We start from the raw sequence: 9,380 nt of genomic DNA, 5'->3' as shown, positions 1-9,380 counted from the left end.
CGGACTCAGAGTGGTCCTTCCTGTTCCTCCCTCCTGGGGCTTCTGGGAAAAGCGATGGTTTTGCTGACCCCACGGGACCCTTCTCTGAGGTCATCACAGTCCTGCTTTCGTTTCTTCACCTGCTCTGAAGTCACTCAAACAGTTAAAAGGCGCCTAGTTCATGAGACAAGTAAGGACTCCATCTCAGGGTCAGGGAGAGAGCCGAGCTGGCTCCGGGGCAGCTGGGAGAGCAGGGGCGGCGCTGAGCTCACGGTGCGAACGCAGCTTCCGATCCAGCAGTGTCCAGTCCCTCCCCACAGTCTGCAGCCCGACCCTGTTCTCATTATTATCCCTGCAGCCAATGCTTTTGGCCAAAGACCTTTCTCCTGCTTGGGGCTGGAGCCTTCAGTCCTGGGAGACCTCCCGGAGGAGGTGACACTAGGCCTGGGGGGCAGGGACTGAAATGCCCCTTAGCAATGACCACCAGGAAATTTTGAGGAAGGAAAAAAAGGCTTATTATTTACAGGACCTGAATTTGACAGCATCCCTGGGGCCACTCAGTGAGGTAGCTGGGGTTGCGGGTGGGGAGAGAGGGAGAGAGGGAGAGCCAGAGAGCACAAGGACGTGCGCTCGGGGACAGGCCTGGGGCTCTGCCTTCATTGGGATGAGGGATGCGGGCCTAGAGTTTTGCAGGCTCACTCTTTATTGCTGAATTTAAATCATAAGAAGAGGAATTTGAAGCTTGGGAAGAGAAAAAGCAAACAAACAAGTGGCCCCAGTGGTGAGCTAGAGAAGTCCACCGAACTCTCTAGAACAGAGGCCTCGGAGTGGGGGGGGGGGGGCCTGGCCTTTCCCTCGGGTGGCCGGCAATGCGTGCATGTGAGGGAGCCGTCTTTGAAACGGATGCCTCAACGCTCAGACTTTAGACGGGCACCCGCATCACTAAAAACGGAAGAGACCGCGGGGGCTCCCTCTACACCCCGAGGCGCCTGGGTCAGAGGACGTGCGCCCGCTGGGCAGCAACACGCCCGATGCAGGGACAGGGCGGGCTGCGATCCGGGCGTCCGCTTCTGCCGGGGACCACGTAACGAACCCCAGACGAAATGCACAGGCGGGAGGGGCCTGGCATCCAGCTTGCAAGCGTCGCCGGACGTGGAGGGTCCAGCTAGGCCGGTCATCTCAGGGGCCGGCTCCGGGCGTCTGTGAGGGTTTGGGCAACGCCACGAAATAGTTGAACACCTTGGGCCATCTAGTGCCGGGGGAAAACCCGATCCGCTGGGGGCCGGCGGAATCTGTGGTCAAAGAATTCACCTGAGGCAGAAAAGAGGAAGTTTCCTGCTTAGGCTGCAGGGGGGCAGTGGGCAGGGCTGTGGGGGTGCTGCCAGCCTGGAGGCGGCATCGGGGCTGCAGGAAAGGGGCTGGTGGGGCGGATGGGAACATGCCGAATTTTCCTCTTTTGGTGCCTGTATCCGGTGTGAGGGAGCCACCGGCCAGCTAGGGCGTACGGATACCTTGAGCGGGTCGCCTAACGGGCCGGTTTGTCTTCGGCCAGGGCTCATGGTGGCCCTTCGTCCTCGCTCAGGTGTCCATTGCTCAAGCTGGTGGCCTCGAAGCGGCCTCGACAGAGTGTAAGTGGGTCTGGTGCTGCCCTGAGCTCGTGGACCGTGTCTCATCGGCCCAGGCTTCGGCCCGAGGCTGGTCAGTTCAGGCGAGTTCACCTCTCATTCCAGGAGGTGGCAATGCGGGTGGGTTCCCAAGGTCAGGCCTCCGGCGGTCCCCGCTCCCAGCCAAGGGGGGTTCATTCCAAGACCCCCCCAACCCGCAGATGCCTGAAACTGTAGGTAACAGAAACCCTGCACCGACATGTTTTCCTACACATACACGCATCCGATAAAATTTACAACTCAGGCACAGGAAGAAATTAACTACAATAATAAAACAAGTAAAGAATAAGACAATTAGAATGATCGTGATGACATACCGGATTATAATATCTGCATCACACGTAATACAATCACGCGAGGTCCTAGCCGCAGGAAGAGCTGTATGACGCTGGCTTCCTTGTCCTGTGCTCACCCTCCGTCTTGTGATGGTGTCACAAGAGCCAATAAAGGTTAAAGACTGGAGTGGACGACACCGGTTCCTGAGCTCGGGGGGCAGCCACGTGCAGGGGATTTCTGGGGCGCATCTGGGCCCCCCCCCCCCCCCGCACGGCTTCGGGTGTGGGGGCGGGGCTGGGGGCGGGGCAGGCTGCGGCAATGCAGCAGGTGTTCCTGGTCTGCGCGTGGATGTCTCGGGTGTCGGGTGATCCTCCCCAGGGGCCCGCCGGCAGCCTGCACGGAGACTGTCGCACGCGGGCTGCTGTCGCCTTGTCCCACTTGGGCTTGCGTGGCTGTGGGAAAGGGGGGTTTAGTTCTCAAGGATCCCGGGTCAGAGGGCGGGAGAAAGGCTAAAAGTTTGGAGAGTTGTAGCGGACTGCGCGAAGAAGCTGGAATTCGGGATCTGGCCTGGATGAAGACAGAACGTCGAAGAGCATTAATTAGCGGCGCTCGAACACACCGGGAAGGCCCGTAAGCGAAGCAGGACTCTTCTCTCCTCGTCAACCCCATCTGCGGCAAGGATAAACGCCGCGAGACTGTTTCGTTTTCAAATTCGGTCTCGTTTCAATAAACTTGGCTCAACTGTTTACACAAATGCAGCAAGAATAGTGACCGAAAACATAGGCCCTTTCAAGTCTGCTTTGCTGGAACTTTTCATAAGGAATCTCAGATTGGACCCCAAAAAGCGTCTCCAGGCTGAGAAGCCACGCCAAGACCTCCCTGTCAGACTCCATCTGGAATACCTATGGATTTGGGGGGAGTTCTCTCTTCCTGAGTTTCCCAGGCCTGTCAGGAGGTGACCTTCCTGAGTCCCATGATAAGGCTGCTGGGAACTCCAGGGGCAAGGTTAACAGGCTGTTCTCCAAGGGTGGGGTCCCTAGAGTCGGCCTTAGTTCCTTAGCGCTGTCTGGTCATGTCTCAGGCGACGCGCATCTTTTTCAGACATGACCTTCTAGTCAAAGCCTTGGTAATGTGACCAGCATCTCCACTAGTGTCCCATTACAAGAAAAACACGTTCTTATTGGGCTGACACACATGCATTGCTGTGAAGATCTAAGGATTCGTACTGGGAGTTTCCAAATTCCGGAGGGCTCGGGTGCGGAGAAAAAGTAGTTGCTTCTCCTTCGTTTACAAAGGTAGACTTTACAGATTGCTGTAGGTCATAGCTGGTTCAAGACAAAGCTGCCTTGAATCTGGAAAACAAAAGAGTAAAGAACCAGCAATGTTTCAGATAAAAGTCATAAAAACGCCTGATGATCCTCATACGTCCGTCAGTCCCCTGAAATCAACCCTTGTGGATCTTGGTCTTTTGTGAGCAGGTTTTACAAACGTAGTTTTTCTTTCGAGGGCTGTGAGTGAGGAGATCTGAGAGTTATCAGAATCCTGGATTCTAAGGCACCTGTCAGTCCTCGCCAGGAACTTGTCTGCAGATGGACCGGGTTTACAAAAGCGTCAGGTTACAACAGTAACTGTCTGTAAATGACAAAAGGCTTCAAGACGGCCATGGTTAGAGCTGTGGACAGTTTAGTACAACGCGATTGACGAGGAAGGTTGGTTATTCTTGGGACACACGGTATTTTAAGGTGATAATTGGAATAATGAATGAAAATATTGTATGTCAGATTTCTTGGAGTTTCAGATAATTTCTGGAACACTTATATTAGTAACATATATCCATGCAAGATTATTAATAAAGAAGTTACAGCATTATCTCTTATTTGAAAATGCTTCTCATGTAATATAACCTATCAAATACGATTAGTTTAAATTAAAAACTTTAATGTTTATTTATATTTAATTAACAATTTTTTAATGTTTATTTTTGAGAGAGAGAGAGAGAAATGAGAGGCGTGGAGGAGGGGCAGAGAGGGAGATAGAGAATTAGAAGCAGGTTCTGGGCTCTGAGCCGTCAGCATGGAGTCTGATGCAGGGCTTGAACCCGTGAATCGTGAGATCATGACCTTAGCCCAAGTCTGATGCTTAACCAGTTTAGTCACCCAGGTGCCCACGCAGCCCCCTAAGCCTATTTTTACAACACTTACAACAGTGATTCCGGTTTTAGTGAACTTGACCATACAAAATAGCTTCCTCAATTTTTCTTTCTTAACTTTTTATGTCCATTGCTTGTTCTTTATTTTCCTCTTTTTCATTTTGAAATAACCAGCTTCACTTTAGGACAGAATTACTTTGGGGAAGGCAGACTGGCTCAGTCAGTGGAGCATGAGACTCTTGATCTCTGGGTCATAAGTTCGAGCCCCATGTTGGGTATAGAGATTATTAAAACTAGGAGAAAGTTACTTTTACCCATTATTTCTAGTAGTTTAAATTATATATATTAATTAGAATTCTCAATCCTTAGAAAACTTAATTTCTCATAAAAACTACAAAGCAAGCAATTGTGAACTGCTACACAGCATTCTCCAGATTGTCAAATTTATGACAGTTCTTAATTCCTAAAAACATAACATTTCCTCATAATGTAATTTTTCCAATTAAACTGCAGAGGTGTCACCCCGTAATTACGGGGAGTGCCCTGTGAAGAGTAATTCTCTGCACTCAGGGTCAAATGGGGCCTCCCTGGGGCGCCTGGGTGGCTTAGTTGGTTGAGTGACTGACTTAATTTCAGCTCAGGTCATGATCCCAGGGTCCTAGAATTGAGCCCCATGTTGGGCTCTGCACTAAGCGTGGAGTCTGCTTAAGATTCTCTCTCTCTCTCTCTCTCTCTCTCTCTCTCTCTCTCTCTCAGTCTCTCTCTCTCTCTCCCCCCTCCCCCCACCCCTCTCCCCTGCTTGCACACTCTCTCTAAAGTAAAAATTAAAAATAAAATACTACTAGTCAATACTCCTAGTGAACATTAAAAAACCAGTGCATTTAAAAAAGGGGCCTCCTGAGGGCTGGAAATAAAGAGGGGCTGCCTTGGTCAGTGCGGCGGGAAACAATACACCCACGGACCAGGCCGACTCTGCGAGGCCTCATCTCGATGCTCGCTGTTACCTGTGTGCCTTGGCAGCGATCACAGGATGGGCGCGGCACCAGGCCATGGCATATGCCAGGCCACAGACACCGCACTGAAGGGAGGGAGGCCCAGCTAGGAGTGCGTGTGGCTCTGGGGGCTTTGTCTTCCCTTTTCCCTCTGTCTCCTTGCGAGAGGCCTTGATCACCTTCCCGTGGTGGCAGGGATGCCAGGACAGTTTGGATAATGTCACTGTGTGCCCTCATTGTCAGCAAACGCTTTCCTTTCAGGCGGGGGGTCCCGAGAGACCTCCCGGGGGCTGGGGTCTGCCTCCACCTGTGCGCTGTGTGCAGGGGCTCTGAGAGAAGCCTCTGGAGCAACACGAGTGTGGCGTGCTGGCGTGCACATCCCTGGGCACCGCCCGGAAGCTCCCGTGGGGTTGGCGTTCACGGGGAGCTGATGTGTCTCCCAGGGATCGGAGGACGTGCTGGCACCGGTCCAGAACATTGCTGTTGGTCCGTTAATGTTTCAGCAGTATAGAACCAGGAGTAGGACCCACATCAGGGGATGAATAGCAACCGCAGTGAGTGACGTAGTGACAGAGGGACCATGGCCTTGGTCATATTTGGCCCCTGGCGGCACCGCTGGTTTCTGGTTAGAGGCTCCGTGACTCCTCTGGGTTGGGACGTGCGGACACGGCGCCCACTGGTTCGGTGCTCATCGGCGTCCCGAGTCCCCCTGGGGAATTTTGTCCTCCTGCCTTCAGCCCGGAGCCTGTCGGGCGGGGCCGCTAGCTCTGGGATCCAACCCGCCCGCCTTAGCCGTCCTTGGCCTTGAGACGCGCAGAACCCTCACACACATGAATAGTCGTTAAGACCCTTGTAACTAGTGGTCCAACGAGATGATTAGACCGAATGACCTTGACCACGCCGCTCTAGAGACCAGAGGATAATTATGGCTGCTGTGACCTTTTGGCTCGGGTACCGCAGGCAGCACAGGACAGAGGCCACACGCAGAGCAGCGAGCAAGGCTGCCCGGAGCGGCGCTACCTTCACAGACGGCGGTACCCGAGTTCAGGCAGGTCGTGAGCCAGCCGCACTGCCCCGGCCAGCTGCAAGGACAGTCACCCGTGGCGCTGTGCGTGGTCAGAGCCTCTCGGTCACCAGTGTGTGGCTGGCCCAGCCCCGTGGCTCTTTCTATGACCGCAAGATGCCCTTCGGCAAGAACCATCAGGAAACTATGAAAAAAAATAAAAAGGTTTATTCCTTCTGGACCAGAAAATGGGGCCAGGCAGTGAGGTCCCTGGGAGGCAGGGAGGGCGAGCCGGAGCGTGGGCCCGCGGTTCTGTGTTGGTCAGGGTCCAGGGTGGGGGCCTAGGGTTTCGTGAGCTCGCTCTTTTTGCTACATTTAAAACATCAGAGCAGGAGGGGCGCCTGGGGGCTCAGTTGGTTGAGCGTCTGAGTTCGGCTCAGGCCATGATCTCCTGGTCCATGAGTTCGAGCCCCACACTGGGCTCTGTGTTGTCAGTGCAGAGCCTGCTTGGGATTCTCTCTCTTCCTGTCTCTCTGCCTCTCCCCTGCTCGCACTCTTTCTCTCTCAAATAAACTTAAAAAAAAAACAGCCCATAAGATCAGGAATTTAAAGCCATGGGAGTGGAAAAGGGCCCAAGTGGTCAGTTATTGAAACCAGACAAACTCCCTAAGACAAAGGAGCCCCAGCTGGGGGAGGGGGCTGGCGATGGGTGTGGGGTAGCCAGATTTAAAAAATTTATTTTATTTTTGCAGCGGATGCCTCTTCGAAACGGATGCTTTGGCGATCAGAACCTAAACCAGGCAGCTGCATTACCACAGCAAACTAGGCCAAGCCGAACACAACGTTTGGGGACTACCCTCCAGAAGCATTTAGGGTTTCTCCACCTGTTGGTATCACGTAATCATGCCAACACGATACTTACAAGAATGTCTCGGCTGGACCTGCAGCCCGCAGGGGGCCCTCCCGCAAGTAGCTTCCCGCCTGGCTCCGGCCCGTGGGGGCTGTGCCTGCGGGGTAGGGCGATGCCAGGTGGCAGGACACCACTTTACATTTTCTAACTACACACACACACACACACACACACACACACACACCCCTCTTTTGTGAGGTTTCTTTTCTTTTTAAGTAATCTCTACACCATCCTGGGGCTCGAACCCACACCCTTGAGATCAAGTGTCACATGCTCTACCAATGGAGCTAGCCAGGCACCCCTCCAATTTTATAATTTGTTTAAATAGACTTCATGACTTAGTGTGGAACCCAATGTGGGGCTTGAACCCATGGCCTGAGATGAGATCAAGAGTTGGACACTTAACTGACTGAGCTGCCCAGGCACCCCTAATTTTATAATTTTTAAATTTATTTTTGAGAACGAGAGAGAGAGAGAGAGAATGAGTGGGGAAGAGGCAGAGAGAGGGAACCCCAAGCAGGTTTTGTGCTGACGGCATGGAGCCTGATGTAGGGCTTGAACTCATGAACTGTGAGAAAGTGACCTAAGCAGAGATCAAGTCAGCTGCCACCCAGGTGCCTCTAATTTTATAATTTTTAAGAGATGAGATCTGATTGGTTAATCTTTTGCCTTTCAGTGTTTTTTGTTTTTCCTCAGTGTTTTTAAATAAAAAGATGCCAAGCCCGGTAGTCATGATTCGCCTGAATTTTCATACAACAATCCTGAGAAAATACAGTTACTGCTTTTAAAGCTGTAGAAATTTCCAAATCAGAGGAGCGTCCACCCCAAGAAGGAGTGCGGGGTGGGGGGATGTACTGACCTGGGCCAGGACATGCTGTACAAAGGCTGCCAAGGAGGCCACGCCCCCAAGCGCGGTAGACAGGGACGGTCCCTGCGGCTTTTCCGAGTCAGTCTCCTTCCGGGCGTGTTACTTCTCGTGGTCCTGGGCCTGGGAGCAGGGTCATGGCCCAGGGGGCCCGGTGCCACTGAGAGGCTGTTCAGGCCAAAGCTCTGCTTGCGGCGAGCCTGGCCCACCCACCCTGCTTGGAGGCTGCTAGTGCCGGCCGGGCCACCCAGGGCCTGGAACCTACGAGGCCCGGCCAGGACTGTGCTTGGAGGCCTGTGGGACGGGCTGGGCTGCAGCTGAGGCCTCCAGATAAAAAGGGGACACTGGAAACCCACACAAGTGGTTGGGGACACTGTATCAGCCCCGGGGAGCTAGGCTTCTGTTGGGGTCTGCTATCCCTCTGGGGGAGAGGGTGGGATTCTTTTCCAGACACCCCCCTCCCCACCTGTTCACACCCTCCTTGGCCATGTCTGATTGGGAAGTGGCTACACATTTGTTTGTCCGTGTCCTGCATGGCTGCAACGGCAGCTCCAGGACCCCAGGTCCCCAGGTCCAGGAGTCCAGGTCCACGGAGTGGCCCACTCACCCCTGCCCCAAGGCCTGCATTGTCTCTGCCCCTCAGGCTCTGCAGGCCCGGCGGCCTCTGCTCCGGAGGAAGGGGTGCATGCACGGCGCTGGAGAAGGCCACGCAACAGGAGGCCGAAGGCACAGGCCAGGTCTGTCCACCCAGAGAACGAGCAGAGGCAGGATGCAGGCTGATTCTTAGGAGTGGACAGAAAAGCAGCGACCCAAAGGCCTGGTCTGCGAGGCCTGAGTGAACAGGTTCAGGTTTCATCCTGAAGGCACTGGGAGAGTTTTGAGCATTTCATTCATTCATTTATTTCCCATGTTTATTTGCTTATTTTGAGAGAGAGAGAGAGAGGAAAGTGTGTGAGCAGGGGAGGGGCAGAGAGAGGGGAGAGAGAGAATGCCAAGCAGGTTGTGCGGTGTCAGTGCAGAGCCCCATGTGGAGTTCGATCCCGTGAACTGTGAGATCACAGCCTGAGCCGAAACTGAGAGTCAGATGCTCAGCTGACTGAGCCGCCCAGGCGCCCCTGAAGCCTTTTCGAAGTTTGCGTTTCAGAACTATTGTTCTGACAAGCTGGACGCCAGTGTTAGGAGCACGGGTCTCTGGAGGATGGCACGGCCGGTGGGCACTTCTCTCGCTGTGCGTCTGTGTTTTCTCAGGTGCCCTCCAGTGACTGCGGCTGACAGATACGTGTCAGGGTCCTGTGGCCACGTGCTGGGAGGCCCAAGACAGCATGGATTCATTCCTGCCCGGACTGGAGGCCACAAGTCCTAAGTCAAGGTGTCGCAGGGCCTTGCCTTTCCCAGCTCCTTGCGGCTGCCAGCGCCCCTTAGCTTGTGCCACAAGCCCCTCCCCGCACTGCCCCAGCCTCTGCCTTCACCTTCTCACGGCCTTCTCCCCCAGGTCTGTCTCCTCTCCCTAGAAGGACATCAGTCACTGGATTTAGGGCCCCC

The sequence above is a fragment of the Suricata suricatta genome, chromosome 8 (assembly GCF_006229205.1).
Source record: "Suricata suricatta isolate VVHF042 chromosome 8, meerkat_22Aug2017_6uvM2_HiC, whole genome shotgun sequence".
Classification (NCBI taxonomy): Eukaryota; Metazoa; Chordata; class Mammalia; order Carnivora; family Herpestidae; genus Suricata; species Suricata suricatta.
The sequence above is the reverse complement of the archived record's forward strand: the minus strand, read 5'-3'. Positions refer to the sequence as shown.